The sequence below is a fragment of the Mirounga angustirostris genome, unplaced genomic scaffold (assembly GCF_029215605.1).
Source record: "Mirounga angustirostris isolate CCGP_5_RB_7025 unplaced genomic scaffold, mMirAng1.0.hap1 SCAF_5, whole genome shotgun sequence".
Taxonomy (NCBI): Eukaryota; Metazoa; Chordata; class Mammalia; order Carnivora; family Phocidae; genus Mirounga; species Mirounga angustirostris.
The window spans coordinates 91,362,440-91,386,611 of record NW_026991713.1 but is presented as its reverse complement, the minus strand read 5'-3'; the positions used below and the strand labels follow the sequence as shown (position 1 = coordinate 91,386,611).

Sequence of the window (24,172 nt, the reverse complement as noted above, 5' to 3'; positions counted from 1 at the left end):
TTGCATTAGAATTATTTTCTAGTGGTTAGCAGACATGACTCATTTAGGGTCCAGGGATATTAACACTGATGGATGGTAGGACCAAGTAAGGACAATTGATACTGTGGCAACATGGAGAATACAACTGCTGACCAAAGGCATCTTTAGTGGACACTTTTTCCACTATCATCTTTTTTCCCTTTCCAAATTTGAGTACCTTTCTTATATTTTCATCATTTCCATATATTATGAGTCTTGCCAAAAAACCGAAACTCTTCTATAGTTGGGGTACGGGTATGAGACCTCAGTTCCACCAACAGAAGCAACTGCATGAAACATGGATCTGGAAATGAGCAGTGTGAGGGGGCCAGGTAATGCCAGGGCACTGATCTGGCTAGCCTGGTGATGAGGGTGTCTGGTTCTTTGGACGGCCATGCTGAGCTTCAGGAGGTAGGTTCTGGGCAGTAAGGGCAGCAGTGTAAGCAAGGGAGGTCTCCCTGATACCACTGGGCTTGTTCCTGGCTGCAAACTTTCAGACTCAGCCTCTCAGACTCTCCTATGGAGTCTTTGACCCACTTAATATCCTGTAATACATTTATTCTATGCTACAACTAGCTAGAGTGGATTGTATCATTTGCCTCTAAGAACCTCTTATTGAAAGATAATTAGAATTGAATATATATATATGTCTATATATATATATATATTATATATCTATATCTATATATCCTCTATTACTGTGTTAACAAATTACCACAGATTTAGGGTCTGAAAACAAAAATTTATTATGTTATAGTTTTATAGGTCATAAGTCTGATACCTGTATCAATGAGCTAAAATCAGGGCATTAGCAGGGCTGCATTCTTTTTTGGAGACTCTAGGGTGAATTTATTTCCATCTGTTTTTGGTTTCTAGAAGCCACACACACTCCTTGGCTCTTGGAGCTTTTCTTCCATCTTCAAAGCCAGCAACAGCAAGTCAAGTGCATTTTATGCTTCAAATTTCTCCTGCTTCTTTTCCTTTCTCCATTCTGACTGAGTCTGGGAAAGGTTCTCTGCTTTTAAGTATTCGGCACCTAAGAACATCCTACTTCATTTCTTTAATTATTTCTCCAACATCCCAGGCATGTGAGGCAGACTCAAGCGTGGAGTACAACAAAGGAGATACAGGATCTTGGACTTCACTTGAACCAGAGTCCAGAGAGGTCAAAAGAAAGGCAGACCTATTGACTTGCTGACTTCCCTCCACTGGGCCTCATGGCTTTCCTCCTACCACTTACAATCTGTCACATGGTAACTGGGTTCACTGGCAGAAAGACAGACTGTGAGGGAGAAAGTAAAAAATGTCTTCTAGAAGCCCAAGGGAGCTTTTCAGGAGACAGCACATCTGGCAATGTTTCAAACTAAGACTGGCTTAGGTTCTGATGAAATAAAAAAAAAAAATACATGGTGACTCTTTTTAACCCGTGGAAACTTGGTTAGAGATCTTGAATGACTTCCCACTGCTCTTTAGAAAAGTCCTAAATCCTTAACAAAGGCTCACAGTGCCTGCATGACCTGGTTCCTGCCCACCTCTCTGGTTTCCTCTCTTACCAATATTTTCCTGGCTCTCAACAGCCCAGCTAAGCCAGTTGTCTTCCAGTTCTTCAAAGTGGTCATGCCCTGTGCTTATGCTATTTCCTCTCCCTTGATCATTTTCCCATTTCTTTTCCTACTTCTTCACCTAGATAACTCACCCTCCATTTTAGGTCTCTTTAAATTTACTTATTCATGGAAGTCTTTCCTGACACCTTGGGCTAGTATCAGTCAGAGTTTTTTAGAAAAACCCAATCAGTAGGATATATATACAAATCAAGGTATTTATTTTAAGGAATTGGCTCACATGATTATGGAGGCTGAGGAGTCCCACACTCTGCTGTCTGCAAGCTGGAGACTCAACAAAGCTGGTAGTATAGTTCCAATTTGAGTCTGCAGGCCTTAGAGCTAGGAGCATTGATGGTATAAGTCCTCACCCAAGGGCAGAAGACCAATGTCCCAGCTCAGCAGTCAGACAGATAGTGAGCTCTCCTTTCCTTCTCCTTTTTGTTTTCTTTAGGCCCTCAATGGATTGGATGATGTCTATCCATGTTGGAGAGGACAATCTACTTTACTCAGTCTAACCTCAAATATTAATCTCATCCAGAAACACCTTTACAGACACACCAAGCCAAATAATTGGGTACCCCATGACCTAATCAAGTTGACACATAAACTTAACCGCCACAGTCCCCCTGTTATGCATAACAACATATCACAATTGTAATTAAGTAATTAATTATCTGTAGTGCTGTGATTACAACCTTAAGGTCTATCTTCCTTTTTTTAGACTATAAACTCCACAAGGAACTTATTTTATTCACCACTTTATCCTCAGAGTATAACACAGTGACAGAATAGAGTTGGCACTTAAGAATTTATTGAATTAATAGCTTTCCAGTAAAGTCCCACCAGTTGCTAAGGAAGATATTACTGAAGAGTTTGGGAGGTAGAGAGTTTCAACTCTATTGCAATTTCTGAGGCGAAGCACTTCATCTTACATTACTTTATCTCTCAAAAATGCTATCTCCCTGATTCCTAAGTCCCAGCATTTTTGAATAAATACTCAGTGATAGAAGGAAGAGAACTAATGGCATGGTATTGGGGTGGCGGTGAGAGAAACCTCAAAGGGCAGGCCTGGGTCTTGGGCTGGTTTGTGAGAAGACTCTGTGCAGGTACTTCCGCCTTGCTTCACCTCCAAGCTTGGTCTGTGCCCAAGCACTGCTGCCCTCTGGGCCAGGAGCAGAAGGGCCTTTCCATCTCTGTGCTTAAGGGAAGAAGAATGTCTTCCTATAAGTCCACATTAAGAAATGTTAAAATTGTTCCCCAACTTTGTAAAAAAAGCAAGGAGAAATCAGCTAATTAAGGGAGGGCAAACTCAAATGGTCATGGCCAAGTGGAAAGGCAGAATGAGTCCCCTGAAAACCTGGAGCTGGTAGGGATCCTAGAATTTATCTAGTCCAGGTCTATATTTTACAGGTGAGGCATCTGAGGACCACATAAGCTCACTGGTTCATCCAAGATTAGTGACCAAGCCAGACCTCAGATTCACCTCTTTAGACCTCTAACTTGGAGCTCTTTTTACCCCATCATTTCTCCTGTCCACTTTAATGACTTGTGTACACACTTGAACACAGATACACAGAATCAATGTAATCACTAAACCCATATAATCCAGGTTCTAGATGGGGTCTCTTTTCTTTTGAAATACAAATAATACTAGTTTGAGACCCTCATTCTATGGGCAATGGGGATCCACCTTCTCTCCAGTCTTTCCAGAGATACTTACAGAAACCTACTCTTCTGCCGGTCACGTCCAGCTCTGAGTTCCTTTTTTAGCTGAATTAATTCAATTTGTGGGTCACCTGGGCAAACTGTGCATGCTTTGCTTTTCCCTCACAAAGTTACCCCTTGCTGGGTGTGACTCCTTCACCTTTCCCAGGTGACACCATCACCAAGCTGATGGAGCCTTGTGTGTAGCAGACTCAGATGAAGGTTCAGGGCCATGGAGGGACTTTACCTTGCAGCACTGCAAACAACTTCACTGTACAATAGACACCCTGTTCTCAAACATTCTTAGATATTCCTACTAACCACTGTTCTGAGTAAGGGGCAACTTCCAGCCACATTACACAGGCCCCTCTACCTCCTTTCTCCTTTCTCATCTTACCCCAAATCCTATTACATTTTTGTGCAAAAAAATTTTTAATTATGTTGTTGATTATCTCCTTTGTCATTGACCAAGCTCTTGGAGTCCATCTTCTGCACTTCATTATGCATATCAAGGTGTTTCCCTAACCAAAGGCAGTTCTCTTCCTGAGATGAACTTTATCTAGAGCCATCTGTGTGTGTGTGTGTGTGTGTGTGTTGGTGTGAAATATAATGTGGCTCATTTGTTCTTAATTTTTCTACTTGTTACTTTAGTTTAATATTCCAAGATACCTTTTAGAGAAAAATGAGAGCTCAAAGAAGAATCAGGACAAGAATGTAAATGGCCAGAGTAGGCAGATGAGGTGCTGCAGAGGGGTGGGAAAGCCTCTGAAAACCACAGAGCTGAGACAAGGTCAAGGCCCAGATTCAGGGTGGCCCCTGGAGGTGGGTGTGCCAATGGTGGGACACATAAGGCAAGGTTTGAGTAGTTGAGGCTCCTCAGATGGGCAGGATGTCAGATGGAGATTGGGCAGAGATGAGAGGAGTCATTGAAACAATTGTCCAAAGCCTCCAACTCCTGCTAATGCAGCTGTTACAGCAGCCCCAGAGTCTGGCTGTCAGTCACCATTAGAACAGCACCTCAGAGGTACTTCAAGGAGGCCTGGGAGTCAGAGGCCAAGGCAGAGTCCAGAAAGGGATTTTATTAGGCCATTCTCTTCAACTAGAGTGAACAGTGCCAGAGGCAGCTGCAGTATTCGTGAATAGGAGGTGGGATCTGGGAGAGCTGCTGGTGGAGGTTTTTGGAGGAGCATAATCTTCAAGGTCTTACTGCCTCTTCCTAAAACATAGGTCTAGTCTAAATGAATGTACTCTCATTTGCTTCCAGAAGCTCCTCTTTGCTCTGTTTGCAGCTGCCCCAGGCCTGGCAGGGGACACTGCTTAGATGATCATAGAGTAGGAGCTTCTTTCATGTTAATAATATAATATAATATAATATAATATAATATAATATAATATAATATAATATAATATAATATAATATAACATAACATAATAATATAATATAATATAACATAATAATATAAAACAATAACTAATACTTACAAATGTTTTACCTGAATTTACTCATAACAAACTTATGAAAGTTGGCATTATCTGTATTTTACAAGTGAGCAAACTGAGACAGAGAAGTTGAGGAGCTTTTCCAAGGTCACAGAGTCAGCAAGGGGCTGGGAATCAAACCCAGGCTGTTTAGCAGCAGAGTCTAAGTGCTTAACCGCTGTACCAGCTGCCTTTTAGTAGACATTTGAAGCATGAACTGTGTGAAGGGCACTCCAAATATATGGCCAATCAGAAAATGTGACATAGTTCTCAATCAGAAAAATGACAAAAGAAATAGTTTGACCACTTTGAATATGTAAACTTGTACAATAAGAAATTAATTATTTATGTAAAAATTATGTAGGGTTGTGCTAGGCAGTGTTTTGCATTCCAAGGAGTGGAAACTGATTCTGGCTCCCATAAAGGATGTTGGCTGCCACATAATCATCTGAGCCAATTCCTCCTCCTGAAGGGGAAGGTGGAGAACCAGGACTGAGAACAGAGCTCCTGTCTGGCCAAGCCTGGCTCTGAGGACACTGCTGACCTGACTTGCTTAGCTGTTGCCGGAGGCCCTGACAGCATTGAAGTTATATGTTAAAACATGTATTCAGAAAAGTGCATGCTCATCAGTGTACAGCTCCAAGAATTGAGAGTCAACATACGTGTGTGTGTACCCACCACCCACCAAGATGCAGAATATCACAGCATCTCATATGAAAAGATTCAGTGTCAATAAATATTTGAAACAATTTTCTAGAGTGGATGCTCATTTGTATTCCTACCAGGTGCTCCACATCCCCCACAACCAGGTCCTGCTGTCTTCATTTTAGCCATTCTGGAGGATTTGTAATGGTATCTCATTGTGGTTTTAATTTGAATTTCTCTGATAATTAGTGAAGCTGGACAACTTTTCACATCATACTGACCATTTGATATTCCCTTTTGTCCTTTTTTTTGTTTTGTTTTCTGTTGAGTTGTCTGCCTTTTTCTTATTGATTTGTAGGAGTTCTTTATGTATTCTGGATACAAGTCCTTTATTGATGCCTATTGCAAATACCTTCTCCCACTCTGTGGCTTGTGTTTTCACTCTCTTATGATATCTTTGAGCAACAGTTCTCAATTTCAATGTGGTCCAATTTATTGATTTTCTTCCCTTTATCGTTAGAGCTTTTTGTATCCTATTTAGGAAATCTGCGCCTACTCCAAGGTCAAGAAAATATTCACCTATGTTTCCTTCTAAAGGCTTTATCATTTAACCAGGGTATTGTTTTTTTAAAATGACCTTTAAGTGTTTCAATTATGACAATGGACAGTTGCAATTCCCCTGAGAATAGTTGCTAAATCCGTGTTAAAATGTTTTGTCCTCTGTTTTAAACAGACCATGTCAGGTTTATGTCAGATAATCTCTGAAAGCGCCAAATGTAAGCAATGATTGAGATCATTGTAAGGCTAATGGGTTTCCCCAAACAATTTTTATTGTTCCCAAATAAAATAATTAAGCAAAAGTTCCTCTGGTAAAGAAGAAACTCTCACTATATATGTCAGCAAAAGTGGTATATTTCAGGCCTGTTTTGATTGCAAATGACAGGAATTCAACTACAAGTAGCTTTAAAAAAGTTAAAAAGAAAGATGAGAAGGACAGAGAGGGGATTTAACTGGCCCTAAATCCTAATTGTCAGGAAGAACAAGATGGTGCTGACTTCAGGCACAGCTGGATCTAGGCACTAAAACAACCTATTAGGGCTCTACCTGTACTCTCTCTATACTTTTACATCTCCTTCTCTATGCATTTTGGTCTCATAAACAAAAGGAAGAAAGGATGGTCACGAATAGCTCTAAGTCTATATTCTTATAATTTATAATCCAGGAAGAGAGATGCCTTTCCCTGTATTTATATATTCCAACTTAGAGAATGCCCTGATTGGACTTACTTGTGTCATGTGCTCACTCCTCAACATATTACTGTGGTCATGGAGTTGGAATATACTCCAAATGGTCAGGCTGGGTCACATGTTTACCCCTATGACAGGGGAGGAGCTCTGGGTCATTGTGAATGACAGCACACTTTGCCCAGGGGATGAGTAGGTGGTTCTCCAGTAGGAAAGTGAGGCAGTATTTTCAGACATTCACTAATGTATATTTCTGTTAAATTAAAGTGGCAAGAAAAGGAAGAATCTTTTGGTGTCAAGGGGTTTCCCTAGGCTTTCTGCTTTTTATAAAATTCTATATGACAGGAACTGTGCTAGGTGTTAGGGATACAGACATAAAAAAACCATTTTCTGTGCCTTAAGGCCCACACAATCTTTTAGCTGAATAGAAACATCAAAAGACAAATACAAGACAGTGTGATGTTTGTGAAATGGACCTGCACAAGTTACAGTGGGTGCATCTAATGGTGTCTGGAGTACCAGATGGGAGCAAATTGAGCTAACTCTGAAAGAGGGGACGTTCTCTGGCAGGTGAATAGAGGAAGGGTGAAGGTGCCTTCCAGGCAAAGACAGCAGCTTGACAAAGGCAGAGAGGCACAGTGACATAGGGTGTGTTCAATGGAAATCCAAGTTCAGGATGTCAGCACAGCCCAGACCTGTTTTGCACTGCTGGCTCGCCAATGTCAGGCAGGGTGTGGGCACGTGCATTAGAGGGGCAGGTGGGAGATAGTATCTTTGGTAGGCAACCTTAAAACCAGTGGAGGATTTTGTCCCTAGCAGTGGTTGCGTTTCGGCCATACCAAAATGGAGACCTGTCTAAAGAGTCTGTTAAGGGCTTTTGGGACGTTTACATGAAGAGGCTCAACCATCCCACGACTTCTTATCAAAACAAAATGTGCACTCCTGAGCTATTGTTACTTTGAGGCATGTTTACGTTTGAGCTAAATTCAGTACTGCCCTTCCACTGAAGTCCTTCTCCTCTCCTTTCTTTGTACACTTGTGTGTGTGCGAGCGTGCGCGCTTGCACCTGCCTGCGCTAGCATCTCTCTTACTTTGAAAGACTGCCTGCCCTGTATAATGTTGACAAGGAGAAGACATGCCGGGAAAATGTCACAGCTGAATGGTCCCAAGGGAAACAGCTTTGTCAAATGCCAAGCGTGTGAGAAAGATAAAGCCCACTGGGGTCTGGGGAGGGTGTGACTAAGCGAGAGTAGGCTAGGGGCTGGCAACATTGGTGCCCCCAAGATGGTTTTAGTGCCTGTTTCAGAGCAAGCCGAGGGCAGGGGCTTGTCATTAGGGAAGGGTGACGTGAAGCTCCGTTTAAAATTCAGGGCCCAGCCCTGCCAGCCTGGGCTCTGGGGATGATGAGGGAGACTGACAGATGAGTTTGGGCATGGAGGATCTGCAGCCCCTCTGCGGTTTGGACAGAGATGCTTCTCAAGCAAGGACACGTTTGAATCCTCCAAAGGGGTTTGAGCAGGCTTGGTAGGAAGAGACACAGAAGTTGGTGGGAAGATGTGAGTTAGACAAGATTTTCAGGACTTCTACTCTAGTTCCAGTACGCGTTCCCAGGGCACATTTTCTGGGACCTTGAAATTTTCCAGTTGCAAATGAAGACGACAATGGGTACTGCTGTGAAAGCACAGCATCTGTGGTTTTTGGCCAGGAATTGACTAAGTTTTGGATATTTCCTGAACCGTATTGAAACCAAACCCATGTACTCAGCATGCAACAGGTTGGCTTCTATAAGAAGCAGTGCCCATGCTTTGGGGAAATTGAAAGGCTCTTTCTCTTCATCCCACGTATTAGAGGGTCATCTCTCATTTCTTCCTCCCACGAGAGTGTCAGATCCTGTTTATTCGACAAAAGCCACATCTGTCCATATCTCTGCACCCCAACTTGGCACAGGCATAGAGGAGGGAACAGTCAAGGAGAAACCAGGTACCAGATAGAAAACTGTACCATCATGCTCTAAAACACTGATTAAGGCAGCAATTACTTCCTTCTATTCACAGGTATTCTCCAAATTCATGAAGTGCCTGATCATGGGAATTGTACAATGGATGTTTTCTATTCATTCATTCATTTAATGCACGTATTGTAAGAACTTATTATCTTCCATGATAGGGGCTTTGGGAGAAATCAGAAAGCAGTAATACACGATCTCTGTCTTCAGGAATCTCACAGAATCATAAGAGAAAGAAGACATGCAGACAAATAAGGATAATTCAATCTAAGAAGTAATTAGCCTCATAACAAAGGTTTAAATAAAGGGTCATACATGCCACTTCTCATTGGTTACAAGCAAACTATGACCACCCTAAGCAAAAAGAGATTTTTTAGGATGCTGAGATAATTCATAATCTAAGCTTCAGAAGGACAGAAATGAGGACAACTCCTGGGAATCCCAGGTGTGGATTCAGTTTTTAGGAAACTGCTCTAAGCTACAACTGCATTTCATCTTGTTACTCCTTTTTTGTTCCACTCAGACCAGCTTGTGGCAGTCTCTTGCACTGTCTTGTACAGTGTCTTATCAGAGGCTGTCAGAAGTAGCTAGACACTCTAGCACCGAAGCCTAGAAGGAGGTGGCTCATACTGCCACCCATCCTTCATCAGCTCGGACTACCCCACATTTTAAGGAGCTGTTACCTTCATCATCCTATCTCCAGGTGAGGTGGGTGAGGTGCTGTGCTTGGCTTAGCCTAGATCAATGCCTGCTTCTTGGCCTGGGGGTTAAGGAAGTATCTGTTAGAGGAAGAAAAAGTGCTCAGCAGGAAAGACGTTAAGCCATCACCTACAAGTGATATATATAGATACTCAGAGGAGAAGTTATGTTTAGATGGTAGAATCAGAGAAAGTTTTGAGAAGGGCTGGATTTTGCACCGGATTTTTGATGTAGGCCAACTTTTAGTGAGTCTGCCTCAGTCATGCCCTGCTGTTATGAGAATGCTCCCCTCTCAACAATACAGATATGCCCACATAGAGTCACATCCAAGTCATAATTGATGACTTTCATTCCTTGGCCATGGCTAAGCAGAATGGGTTGAATAACTGAATGTCAGTCCAGTGGGTAAGTTGACCCAATGAAAGCTCCTTCCCTGTACACTGGGAATTGGTATACCCTACAGGATGCTGGTCAGTTGGCCAGTGGGCTTGGAGTTGAGAAAACATGTAAGTCTCAGGTGCCTATGTTTGCTCAGTATATATGGGAAGGTGAGAAAACAGAATCTGAAAGTAATAGAGCAGACTCATGGGAGGAAATAGGGATAGAGCATATCTGACTAGTGAGGAAGGAGGAAGTGTGGTCAGAGGAGAGAGGGAGAGAGAGAGAGGAATGAGTCATTGCCCCCTATGGCTTCCCAATTTATTCCAATGCCTTGTAAGGCCCAGTTGTACTGGTACTTTTGGTTTTCATGAGCTATACTTCTAACTTTCCACTTAATTCCTTTTGAGTCAATTTCTATTTCTTCCTATCCATAAAGGATAGTGGCTATGGACCTGTCACGATGGGCCAAGAGGTGAGGAAGAACATTACAGGCAGCTTGAACAAAGCCTAATGGTGGGAGAGCATGGGACTTCATTAAAGAACAGTAAGAATAGTTTTGTAAACAAAACTAGGAAGTGAGATGGGGAAGTAGGTAAGGTCAGGCTGTGAGGACTAAAGAGTTTAGAAGTTGACAGAGGTGTAGGATTGAGCCACTGAATTTTTGAGCTAGAAAGAGTTAATCAAACCTGGTCTTTGAGAAGATCACAGTGAGTGGACACCAATTTTGTATCCAAAAAGGATGCAAAACTCCTGCTTTCCAAGGAGAGGGGAAGAAATTCCTTCTATGCCTTACTTCCCTAAGATCTGGCCTGGGACAGTTTATTTCATACTGGATGTGCAGCCTTTTTTTCTCTCTTTATGATGGGCAGCACCCCAAACAGAATCTGAGACTCTTCAACTCTGTTTCCCAGATTAGTCATGTCTAAGCTGGGTGTAGGGAATGAGAGTAGAAATTTTTAAAACCTGAATGGTTAAATTCTTTGAAATATCTATTGTCAGGGCAAATTTCTCACCTACAATAAGCAGATTGTATAAATCAATGCATTCTGACATATTCTGCCTTTGAGAACATAATTTGGACCACTCTAAAAAGGCGGAGAAAAGTTGCCTAATGGTGGAGGTTGTTAATGATTTTTAAAATTCCCAATTGTACAGAAAAACATTTTCATGCCTACACCCCAGCTCATCCAGCCATGGACAATAAGTAAGGTACAGATCTACAGTCACAAATTTACAAGTACCTTGCTTGTCACTGCATGCATTCCCTTTTATGAGCCCTCTGTGACAGGAGGAGAAACACAAGGAGTATAGGAACAGTGAGTACCAACTAATTTAGCAGCCAGCCTATTCTCAGTGGTGATGTCTAATAACCAGGTGAGAAAGCAGAGATGATGTTAAATAGAAATGATTGCTGAGGGTAAGTTGAAAGAGTCCAGGAATGGCTTAGTTGGTCAGGTATGTCCTGGGGAAACTCAGGGCAGAGAGGAGACTCTTTTGGCGTGAGGTGGGGGATTCCATATAGATAGGGTATGAAGGAATAAGCCAGAGTGATAGTAATCACACTCAGCCCTATCACTGCTTGCCGGTGACAGCAGTTCCAGCCAATTAGCCAGGACTTCTCCCCACTTCTTATGCTTTCTGGCACTGCTAATGGTGGTGAGGTCAAGAGGGTATCCTCACTTCAACATCAACCTCGTCACTACCTGGCACTACTTACTAACAGTTAATTCTGCAGGTGACAGTTCTTGGTGGCATAGGTTGAGGTGCCAGTGGGGAACAATCCCAAAGGGGAAATGGAGAGAAGTTTAAAGAGTGGAAATGCTGACAAGAAGCAGAGTGGTCCATTTATTTTTGCCCAAGTTGTGTGGAAAGAGGGCATTGCCTTGGCACAAGGGATGGTGCTCCACTCTGGGTCTCAGTCCCACATCCTTTAAAATGTGGAGCTGGGAGCAGAAGGCCTTCAGGGCCTGCCCCTTCTAATGCTTACATGGTGTGATCCTGTGGATGACTGACCTCACTGGGGTCTGTTCTCCATCACTTGTGGAGGAGGTGAGAGGGACATCGTGGCTGCGGACGAGGCCTGCCCATAGTTTGAAGAGGAAAACAAACACGATAAAACCTGACTGCTTTCCTGAGGGATTTTGGTGGCATTCTGATAAACTGACAGAAACCAAAATCTTCCTCTGCCACTTTTCCAAGTCGAGGCCAACAGCCGACACTCTTCCCTGCTATTTGGGTAGGCAAACGTGGAACTCTGTAAAACCAAAGCATGTGGAACGGGAAGAGTGAGCCACCTTCACTTACTCGACACTTGAAAATTACTGTTTCAAGTTTTTTTTTTTTAAACTGTGGATTCCATATCTCCTTGGTTGATGTGATTTGAATGAATACCACTTCAATTAATTCAATCATCTTACCAATCAGAAATCCTGTCTATAATTCATTCTTCCCTTCCTCTCTTCTCTCCTCCAAGAGACAGTTTTGATGCATGTGCTCAGGACAAGGCAGTAAGAATGGATAAAAATTCCAGTGCTTCATATGTCCAGTGGGGACAATAGCCATGTAGACACAGCACGTGATCTGGCACATGATAGAGTTTACCCGGTACATTTTTGTCTGAAAAGAAAAATAAAGGAAAGTAATTTTGCTCTCTGCTTTTTGAGGTCAGCCTTTTCCAGAAAAGTCTCCCCTTGTTCAACTGATCTCTGTGTCCCTGTGTTTTCACTGGCTGGGCCTTGTTCTGTCTTCTTCTCTTCCTCTCAAAATTCCCTTCGTCCTGTAAGAACCATCTCAATTATCACCTTTATTTGCCTTTCCCATCCCATAGTTCTCCTGCTCTGTTGGCCAGGGAAGAGAAAGAACCCCTGCAAGATGCTTCAGAGAGTGAAAGTTCTGGGTTTGCTTGTCTGCCTTTGTGACTCTCCTCTACTTGCGTTTAATTTTGTAGAGACAAAGGTGCAAAGACGGACTGGACCTCCTGTGCTGTGGCCATTGCACACTGGACCTGTAGTCCTGCAGCCCTGCTACCGTGTATCTGCTTAGACAGTCCTTAACTCCCCCGGTACACCAGAAATGCTAAGCCACCCAGAAGCCTCGGCTTCACTCGTTGCTGCGCTGCACCTTTAAGGATTCCATCATCATTTAGGAGTGGTAAAATGGCACAGTGTATGAATGCAGCCATGAAACTTTAAGGCTATTTGTCTCAAAGTGAAAGGGAAATGGACACACCATCCAGTATATAATAGCATTAAAGGTTTGTGAAGAGGATACTCAGCTGTGATTCCCAATCTGGCTTGAGCATCTTTCTCACATGACTCTTCAATGTGACGCAGACCTTTCTTTTCTGAGTCAGTCCACTTGGTGGCTTATATTACCTTAGTGGACTTTAGGTCCCTCGTCCTCATTCTGAGCCCAAGTTTGGAGCTCACTTTTGATCATCTAAATTTCAGTTTTTGCTCCCAGCAGACCTTGTTAGTTTACTAGGTCACAAAGTTTCTTTAAAACTAAATTATACATTTTTAAATTTATGAGGCTAAAGTTTCTTGGCTATATAATGGCAGCAAAAGGGAATCAGGTTTTAAAACTTGCTTTAGGGTATTGAACAATTGTGTTTGTGGTGATTTTACAATCCTGTGAGCATTTATTTTGAAGTTATCATTTGATGCCATAGGTTGGCCACTTATATCTTCTCTGTCAATTTCTCCTCTAAGTTTGGTGTCTCAGCTCAGCACAGGAGTGTCACTCTTTGAGATAGGACAAGGTTGCTTTATGTATTGGTTTTCTGCACTCTGTTCCATTATAGGATTTTAACAGGTGAAGCCAGAGCATACTGCACCTAGACACTGAGGAGGCAGCTCCCGTTCAGGGTGGTCTACATAGTCATGGAACCCACTATCCCTCTCCCCAGCTCTAGACATGCTGAGGTAGTGTTGTCCTTTTTCTCAATATAATTCCACACTCCCAGTGTATCAGCCCTAATTAATAAGGCAGGGGAAGTCAGAATAGTGCATGTCTCTCACCAGCACATAAAGCCCTCAGAGCTTTGGGTTTTGTCCTGCTGACCAGGTGGAAACTCATCAAAGTGTGGCAAAGGAGAGGTAAACCCACAGCAATGCATAGTCAGGGAGAAGAGAGAGCTAAACTGAGCTCCATTTTAACTATTTGACATGTGGCCTGGAGAACAGCTTACAGAAATTGAGTGGTTTAGTTCTCGAAGATTTCAGCTTTCCATTTTGGTCTCTCCTTCCTTGTAAAAGATCTCTTAGATCTTCATTGGCATGAGAAAAAAAAAAATCCATATCCCGATGACTCTCCACTTAGTATTTCCATTCAAACGTCAACTTATCTTCATGACATCCCACTGGATGACTAATGGATACTTCAAATTTAATGTGATCAACCCAAGGTGCTGAAATCCTTCTCCCAAACTTGCTCCTTTTACAGTCTTTCCCCTCCTAGTAAATGCTAATTCTAGCCTTCTGTTTGCTCAGGACTAAAACCTTGGTTTGGAGTCACCCCCGAAATCTCTCTCTCACATTCCATATTATTTACAACTGCAATCTCATTGGCTTTACATTCACACCACATCCCAAACCTGACCGCTTGCCACTATCTCCATTTCTGCTATCCTCATTCAAATCACTGCAATTTCCTCCTTGGCTTATTGTAATAGTTCCCAACCAATTCCCAGCTTCCACTTAACTCCCTAACACCCTGTTCACAGCACAGGAGATGGCGTGATCCTTTCCAGGTTAAGTCAGACAATGCCACTCCTCTGCTTCAGATCTACCTCTGGGACCTAAAAGGCCCCATTTCTCCCTGACTTTATCTCCTACTGCTTTGCCCCATGCTTACTCCTTCTGGCTACTCTAACTTCCTTGCTTTTTAGGAGCTTGCCGGGCACACTCCTGCCTCAAGTACTTTTCATGTGCTTTTCCTTCCCCTTTCAGTGCTTCTTCTGGGGAAATCTGAGTGGCTTGTTTCTTCATTTCCTTCAGATCTTACTCCCATCTTACCTTCTCAACGAGACCAATTCTGATTGTCCTCAATAAATTGTGTCCCCATTGAATACTTTCTGCTGTGATTCTTTCTTTTGCTTTATATCTTAGGACTCATCACCATCGTGCCACTGTCTGGCATATTCTTAAGAGTTGGCTAGTGCTGAGTATCAAGCCCCCCCCCCCCCCCCAACCAGTGACAACAGTCATTTATTTTTCCTACTAGCACATCTGTGGGCTGGCTGAGGTTTAGGCGATCCAGGCTGGGTTTGTCTTCATGGTCCGGTCTGGCTTCCTCCTTGCAGGTGAGACTCAGGTGGCCTCCATGTGATTTCATCCTAGGACCCATGCAGGAGGGGCAGCAGCTGCCCAGGGAAAGCTCTTCCATGGTGATGGCAGAGGTACAAGACAATGAGGACAACCTGCAAACACATTTTGAAGACTTTTTAGCTAACTTTGGTAATGATAGCGTATCTATGGTCAATCTTTGTGTGTGTGTGTGTGTGTGTGTGAGAGAGAGAGAGATGTGTTCATCATCTCTGTTTTGTTTTGAGATGAAATGTTTATATTTGTCAGATACGACCCCCTCACATGGCTCACTGTCACTTCTTTTGTTCAAATATCACTTTTTCAGAGTGACTCCCTTTTCAAAGATAACACCCCTTATTCTACTTCCTTGCTCTGCTATATTTTAAAACAGCATTTATCTCTACATAACATTATAGCAAACATTTGTTTGCTTGTTTGTCTCTCCTACAAGAATATAAGCTTCATGAGGGTAGACTGTCTTGTGCACTGATGAATTCTCAATACCTAGAACAGTGTTTGGATCCTAGAAGCCTTTCAATAAATATTGCTAAATGAATGATGAGAAACCACTACAAAAGAGGTCTAAGACTGTGTTAGAAGAGAGGGCTTTGTCCCTGAATTATGTGGTGTTACTCTGCAACATCCATTTATTCAGGGAAAAGCTCTTTTTGACACAACATCAATATTTTTGGCATTTGTGTTTTTTTATTTGCTCATAAAACACTGTCTGTGCCCCTGTGAGAGCATCTCTAAATTGTTCTTGATACTGCGTGTGATGCTTTGATTATTTCTGAAGCCATTCTCTGAGTCTGTAATATATCTGTACTTCTTGTGTGCAGATACTTTGAAAATGGGAGAGCTGAGCTAAAAATATTCAGAAGTAGCTAGGCAGTCAGCATTGCTTCAACCTTGCGCACTGACTGCTTCTGTGTCTTATCCTTGCATCTGGTATCAAAACAAAAATCTTTAACATGAGAAGTTATTCTAGTCCTAAAGAAATCTATTATTGTCACAGATAATGAATAAGGCAGCTTTTGAAAACACCCAAACAATGTTCCCTAATCTGTCTCTCCAGGCACCCACCTTGCTCCTACAATGAGAACGTTATAATCGGATTCATCCCAAATAGACTTACTTTTATATAATTTAGAACTATAATAATTTTAAAATCTCACATATTTGTATAGGATTTTTCCTTTTTTTGGAGCACTTTTAGATCACATGTATTCTTTTCTTTTTACGTCAAAACAGGCCCATTTGACGCAGGAAAAATGAGGCCCAGAAGAGTTCATTGACATCCTTAAGGTCACTTGGCTAACTAGTGATCACGTCAAAATCTCCAGCCTTCTGTGCTGTACAGATTGTGAATACTGAAATATTCAAGTAACCTCTTCTGATACCCAGTATTGACTTCTTTTTTTCTAGATTTGAAAATATATCAGTAAGGTTAAAAAGTAAACTTAAAAGAAATAGAAGTGTGCTTTGGCAAAGCTGTAGGACTGGGTGATCAATTATGTGCTCTCCCTACAACCCCTTCACCATATTTATGAGGACAAAACCAGGGTGGTTTTAATGGAGTAGGATGGGCACAATAAGGTAGCGTGAAATGTCAAGGAAATGTGTGCAAGGGGAGGGGGGCTTCGCCCAAATCATACAGAAAATGAGAACATGTGTATTAATGCACTAGAGCTTTCTTTGCCAACCCTATCTTTCTCAAGCCCTCTCACATGGAGGCTTAGTCCTAGCCAGTACTTGAACCAATTCTGACCAGGGGATCAGACCTCCATATCATGGGATCTAGGGCTTTCTGTCGTGGATCAAGTGTCTGATATGCGTTATGGGCAACCATATCCCCATCAAGTCCATATCTTCTTTTGGCCACTGTAGGGGTCAGTTCTTATGATGGGGTTTCTGTTTGGCATCCTGGCCTGAGTATCAGACCATTTATCTGGGACCCCAATGCCCCATCTAGCTTCTGGTAGCTCATATCCTGAGGGGGTGTCTGGGTTTATGTTTCCACTCACTATCAAGCAGTAGTGGTAGGGGGCTGGGGCAGTCATCTTGGATAAAAGGGTGAGTGAATCACAGACCCTTGTAAGGCACATGCTTGCCTGTGAGTCTGGAAATGGCAATGCTGAATTAGCTGTAAATAGGCCCTATGAGTGCAGATGGAGAACCCAAGACTCAAAGTCCAAAAGGATGATGTAATTCAGGTTTTGTCCAGACAGCTGTCCTATCTCTCCAATGAGTGGGCATAGGAATCCAGGGAGTGTGTTTGTTTTTTCACACATGCATTCATTGACTATCTACCACATTCCAGGTAGGATGTCAGGCATTGAGGTTTTAGCAAATCAGCCTAATCAGGTAGGCAGTTGTAGCAGCATTACCAACAACTAATCTACTCATATTCCTAACCAGTGCCAGCCCCCTACCACTACTGCTTGATAGTGAGTGGAAAGAGCTCCCCTTTCACTTTAGGGGACTGTGAAAGCCATTTCTGAAACCAGCAAGTGTGCCCTTACTAAATGAATTCTAAAAATGCTTTTTGAGGAGAAGGAAGGAGAAATCTCTGGCTCATGCTCAGGATTTTGAAGGCAGAATTAGATTTGGCAGTAGGAAAAATTCAATTCCATTTAACAAAGATTTATTTATTTTAAAAGTTCTTTTATATGCCTGAAACCACAAAGTTGAAAAAAAGGAGTCGGTCATGGACTCTGCTCTCTAGGGATTAACAATCTAGGGACTGAGGAAGACCCAAAAATAGTTGAAGTGGGTGCAATAATTCCAGCATCAGGCAGATTAAGCAAGTGCTATAGTAGGGTAAAAGTGAAACACCTGTAGGGCTCAGTGGTTATCATATATTTTTGGAGGACTGAGGAAGGAAGAAGTCTGAGAGCGCTATAGCTTGTCCTCAGTGTCTTCCCGTTTCCTTGATGGGATCTTCTCTTTAAATTAAATTACATTAAATTGAAATTTTGATTAGTTAATACATTCCAATATTCAAAAACCAAAACAATTTCAGTAGATGTATGTTAAGAAGTCTTGCTCCCATGATGTCCCAGAAATTTTGTTTTCACCACGTTCCATTCAGATCATTTCCTCCACTCCTGTTTCCTGCCAGTAAGCTTTTGTATTGGTTTCTTTTGTATTCTTCTAGGGCTATTTTATGTAAACAAAGCAGATAAGAATATTCCTTTTTATTACTTCCTTTTTCTTCCACAAAATTACATTATATACAGTGTCCATCTTGCTTTTTTCCCTTCACAATATACCCCAGAGATGACTCTATATCAATAAATAAAGAGCGTCTTGATTCTTGCTTTAAGAATCTTGCTTTAAATCTCTTGCTTTATAAATGCATAGAAAACCTTGCAGTTTGCTTACAACTCCCAATAGATGGACACTTGGAGTGTTTGCTGTTAAAAAATTGTTGCACAAACCATGTACATACATCATTTCACATGTGTGCAGGTGTATCTAAAGGGCAAATACCCAGAAGTAGGACTGCTCAGAGATCCACTCTCTTTTCCTTTTTTCTTTTTTTTAAATCAAGCTATCATTATTCCACAGTGTCAAAGATAACTTACTTTGCCATACAGACTCTCAAAGACCAAAGGAATGGATCTCTTAGGGTTGAATTCTAGGTCTATGAGAAAATATTAAGTGGGATCCTAAGACACTTTCCACATCTTAAGATATGTAGGAAGCCATTTATTTCACATAATCCTCTTATATGATTGACTCTATTATCAGATCCTGATTTCCAAATCCATCAATATTTGTTTTGGCCTGGTCAGTGGCTCTCTTTGTCCTCATTCATCTGTTCAACCAACAAATGGTTTTTGGGCACTTTCTAGACCTTAAGTCTGACAGACACTGGAGTTAGAGTGGACTCTTACTTGGTCCTGCTTCCTAGCTTATAATCTAGACAGAGATATAAACATCTAAATACACATTTAGTATGGTAGTTATTACGGTACACATATATATAGGTTGAGCTTTGCTCCCAGCAGCTCCACCTTCTCTGTGTATGCTTTTGGCAAGCTACTGGCATCTCTCACTGCCACTAGCCATATGCTTTTCATAATGCCCAGAAATTGGGGTCAGAAAACTTGGATTTTGGTTTAATCTGTGCTACTAATTAATATTGTAATGTAAGTACATTAGTAACATAATAAGCTTGTAGTTTTTAGAATATCAAAATTCTTCATCTAAGATGTGAGTATCAAATGATATCAAAGCTTAAAAGTGCTGTGCAAATTATTGTTTACATCCTTTCTCCCCTAGGAAACAGAACTGTGAGTGAGAACAACCAAGGATTGTGGGAATAATTGCAGTGGTAATGATAATATTTGTTTCTGGACCGATAGAACCTCTCAAGTTCCTTCCCTTTCCCAGGTAGATTTGTCCAGATCACACACAGTCAGAGGCAGACTTTAAAGTTCTTCTGCAACAGTCATTAATGCGATTTCTCTGTTCCACCATGTGGGCTTGGTGTGCCACTTATGGAGGCACCAATGCTGGCCCACCTGTCCTTGTCACTGTCATTGTTGACTTTATCACCACTGAGCCACTGAACTGACCATCTTGCTCTTATCAAGGTGGGGAGGGCTTTTTGAGACAGTGTCCCTGGAACTGCAGTATTAGAGTTGTACCCAAAGTATTCCTGCACACAGGCAGTACATCAGTGTTGGCACATGGTCAGAATCAGGTATCTGCACCAGGGTGTGGTTAGGAAGAGAAAGCCCAGGTCAAGTAGTCCAACAGAAGAACTGTCATAGGGAAGCACATATCCAAGGTGCTAGAAGAGCTGAAAAGTCAATGTGGGGAGAGTGAGACAACTCAAGAGATTAGCAACATTAACAATCTGCAACCATTCCTAGGGGATTAAGTAGTACTGATAGAGCCCAAGAGGCAGACCTGCCATGGGAGTGTGGATCCCTGAACAGTCCCAGCCCTTGATGAGGCTGTGTCCCAACCCTGAAGCAGAGGGGCAGGGGCGGGGGGCGGTGAAATCCCCTGTCTTCTGTTTTCCTCCTATGCTCCAGTCTCCTGGTAGTGTCTTTCATGAGCTGAGCCTGGTGAGAAGACACTTGGCAAGGGAGCCTGGGAAATACATTTTGCTGGAGAAAGTCAGGGGACCAATCTGAGAGCAAATAGGAAAATAACCATCACAGAATCTCAACTCATTCTCAGAAAGTCTTCCCACTAAGAGGGGAAGGTTGCCTCTAACTTTCCTCTTGTTCCTGAGGCTGAATATTTTGTCAGTTTTTAAATTCTTTGTTATTCTTTTTTTTCCAGCAGGCCCACTGCGTCCTGTGCAGAGTGCTCCTGGCAGTCTCCACCTGGGACCATTGATACATGCTATTCTACCTGTTCTCTTTGATGCTTACAATTGTCTAGTTAGCTCTTTCCTCAGTGTCTTGGTTGGATTACAAGGTAGGAAAGGGGAAAGCCAGAATCAACAGGTCACCTACAAGCCCAAGCACATTACCTCTTTGAATCATAGAGAAGCCAGAAAATTCTGAGAAGGAGCAAGACAATTGCTGAGGTTTCATGTTGGTAATTACCTATCACTCCCCAAGTGGGTTATAGAGAAAACCTCTCTAAATAGCTTTAGCTTTAGCTACAGTCTTCCAGTCTTGATTAGAACGGTAGATTTTTGGAGCTAGAAATGTTAGAAATCAGCAATCTCAACATTTTCTTCTTCATTTTTATGAACAGTGAAAATGAGGTCCAGCAAGGTTAAGTGACAAGGTCAAGATCACATAACAAGTTAGTGGTGTGAGCTGATTTCCAAACATTCCTTTTCCATCTGCATGCATCAATTTCACCTATGTTCCATTTTGACTCCCATCTTAATACATTGTTTAAGGGGTCTAAACAGTTCCTCTCCTCCCACTTGGGAGTTTCTCCTGTTAAGATCACTTCAGGGAGTCTCCTGGGTTTTGAAGAAAAGAACATTTTCAGCAGATTTTTATTTTCCTCTGCTGCCTCCACCTCAACCCATACAAATTATTCTGAGCCTAGGAATATCTAGAATGAGCTCAGGTTCAAACTGGTCCGTGGCTTCTGTTATTCCAGGGAGAGGTGATGTGGCTTTCCCCTTTCCAATGTTGTTTGTGGTCCTAGCATGCCAGGGTTCTTTCTCTGAGGAGAAGTTCTGTGATTTTTATTACCAGTAATGTAAAACAGGAAACCAATACTATCATTTTCACTGTAGGTTTTATTTCCCTGGTGACATATGAAGAAAATTGGTTCAGTGAAGAAGCCAGCTATAAGGGTGAAAATCTGTAGATGGTGGGTCCACTGGAGCCTGGAAAGGGTGTGGAGTCAAGGGAAGGAGGAAAGTCTGACCCTTGGTGGGAGGGCTGATCTCACCAGCTTCAGACAATGGCTTTCTGTACTTCAGTTTTTATCTGAATAGGAAGGAGAAAAAGGGAAAGACTCCAAAAGAATAAAGAGGGAAAGAAAGAAGGAAAGAGAGGGTACAAAAGAGACAGGGAACAAATGAAAGAAGGAAATGGAAGAAAATGCTCCCATAGGAGTGAAGAGGCCGTGAGAGAACAAGAATCAAAGAAAAGAAGAAGGCCATGTGTCACTCAACAGTGCATTTAATGTAAATATGACTTCTTTTTAAGATTATCTTTTTTTTTTTTTCTTGATGAGTGTGAGGTAATCAGACTCAGGCCATGTTTCTTTGACTGCAGAGAAATTAGAGTGATCAAAAGACTAGGTCAGACCAGTGTTTGGCTGCAGGGACTAACACACTAAGATCCTGTCTGGGATGAAAGGTGAGAATGAGGAGGAAGGGGAGGAGGATAAAGGGGGAAGTATTTTAGTCCACTGGGAATATGGGCTTGCATATATTCGGTACTCAGCATGTACTTCTTAAAACTTGCATTCCTCCCTTTGCCACTTGCTCTGATGCAGTCATGGTGACACTAACTTAGAAACAATACAAAAATCGATTCATATATTTTTTTAAATTGTTGTGGCCAATACTTGGTTAGAAATTGGGCATCACCAAGTTTGGAAGGTAAAGGAGTGGATGGGAGGAAAAATTTCATGGGCTAACAGAGGTAAGAAAGTGTTTGCTCTTCTGGGTGGTAGTAGAGAAGGAATCTTCTAGAGTGGGCTGAGGCCCCAGGGTTGTATAAAATGGAAAACAACTGCACTTTAACTACCTGGAAAGATAAAGGGATAGCTGGTTTGATATTCTCAAAGTGCTTTGCAATTATGTTTGTTGGTGGGGCTATCAGTCATGATGCTTCAACTGGTCTGTCTCCTGAAACTTGGAATCATTAGTAGATGGAAAAAACAGTTGGAACTAATTTATCCTGACAAGACCATCAATTGGCTCCTCTTACATGGATTCCCAGGGCTGCCCTGGCCCCTACCCTTCTTGATTCTGTTTGGCATAATTATGCATTTCTTCAATTTTGAGAGCTACTACTCATTCTTCCAGGATGTCTTCTTTTTAAACTTGAGGTAGGAAGAATCTGTTTCTCTTGCTTGAAGTCAAAGGACCCTCACCCAACTAATAGATGTTCTATTCTACTACCAAAACACTGACTCCCCCCACTGTACCTTTTAAAGCTCTAGCTTTTTTAGTAATAAATACTCCCTATACTTGAAATAGACTGATGTCCCCTCAATTTAATGGTAAATCTAATAATCCCTGGCCTCTCTCTCAAATGCCTGAATGAGCCATTTAACCCTTAGAGGCTCCAATAGAAGGTTTATAAACATCCACAGATAAACATTTGGATCAGACTAGGAAAAGCAGCACATTTTGGAAGAGGTGAATTCTAATTCTAAAACTAACTAGCAGGTACAATGATTTTCCTTTTCCATGACATGGACTTCACAGGATTGATAAGAAAAAGTGATTGAGCTCACTTATGTAAGGAGTCACATGGCACTTGACACATAAGGGGACGAGTCACCACAGTCCCTATTGGAATAGAAGTGCCAAACTCTTGTGCTTGGGGGAATACACTTAGCGATGTCCATAGTGAATCCAGACTAGGGGTTTCATAATCCTTGGAAATGTGGGCACTTGACCAGAGTCACTGAGCTCAAAGCTTCTGATCAGAGGACACAGAAAAACACCCAGGAGCTTAAAGACAAGAGAAGGGCAAAGAGGCAATGATGCAGGGATTAAAACAACAAAAGGATGGCCTCACAGAGAGGGAAAAGGATAGGCCAAGAGAAAGCATCCTCAAGGCAGAACACAGGAGAGAGGTACAGAACTTTACAGCCAGAGATCAGATGTGTCTGGAGTTTTCTCTGGTCCTGAAATCCCAAGTTGTTTTGTAACCTAATGCTGGTTTATGGGACCTAAGGGCTGGATTATGGGAATATTATATTCCCATATTTATCCAACCTAAGGGCTGGATTATGGGAATATTAAACCAGAGCACCAGGCTAGAAAGACTGGAGATGACATGAAGCTGCACAAGATACAGTTTCTGCAAACTACTCAGGCTTTCATTAAGCAAACTTTAATTTGTGTGTGTTCTCTCCACTGTACCTTAAAGTAAATGTATTCTTTATGATCTGGAGAGATGCCTACTCTTCTAATTTGGAAGAAATATAAATGCTGGTAGGATTGTCTCCAGGGAATGTTACTACATATCGTCATTAAGGGAGAAAATAATGAGAGTGCAGGAGATTAACTAGTTAGTTGGGGAATCTACTAGAAGAAAGGAATTGACACCTCAGGGCGTAATCTTGAAAATTGTTCGGCACAGACAGCAACATGCTGAGCAGAGGAGGAATGGGATAGGGAATGTAAAAAAAAAAAAAAAAAAAAAAGGAAAAGAAAAATAATTATCAGAAATGCTAATCAAAATATAATGAATATAAAGTGCTAAACTGTTTTAAATAACAACAGTTTTGCTATGATATCTTTATTCAGTCATGTATTACTTTTATTAAAAACGCTTCCATTCCTCAAGCTGTTTCAGCACATGGGCCAGATAGAGAAAGCCCAGAGTTAAGTTGGTCATGGTTGCAGCTGAGCTCCTCCTGTTTCTGTGCTGTGTGGGATGCTATTCTCGATGACAGCAACAATAGCTAAAC

The 24,172-nt window shown here is 41.9% G+C and overlaps 1 long non-coding RNA gene across 1 annotated transcript; it reads left to right on the top strand.

Annotated features, from left to right (window-relative positions):
- Positions 1-17,146: 17,146 nt before the first annotated feature.
- On the top strand, positions 17,147-23,873 carry LOC123843945 (uncharacterized). The gene is made up of 2 exons (XR_006790675.3): positions 17,147-19,424; positions 20,387-23,873. It is a non-coding gene; the product is annotated as an uncharacterized LOC123843945 (long non-coding RNA).
- The last annotated feature ends 299 nt before the right edge of the window (positions 23,874-24,172 follow it).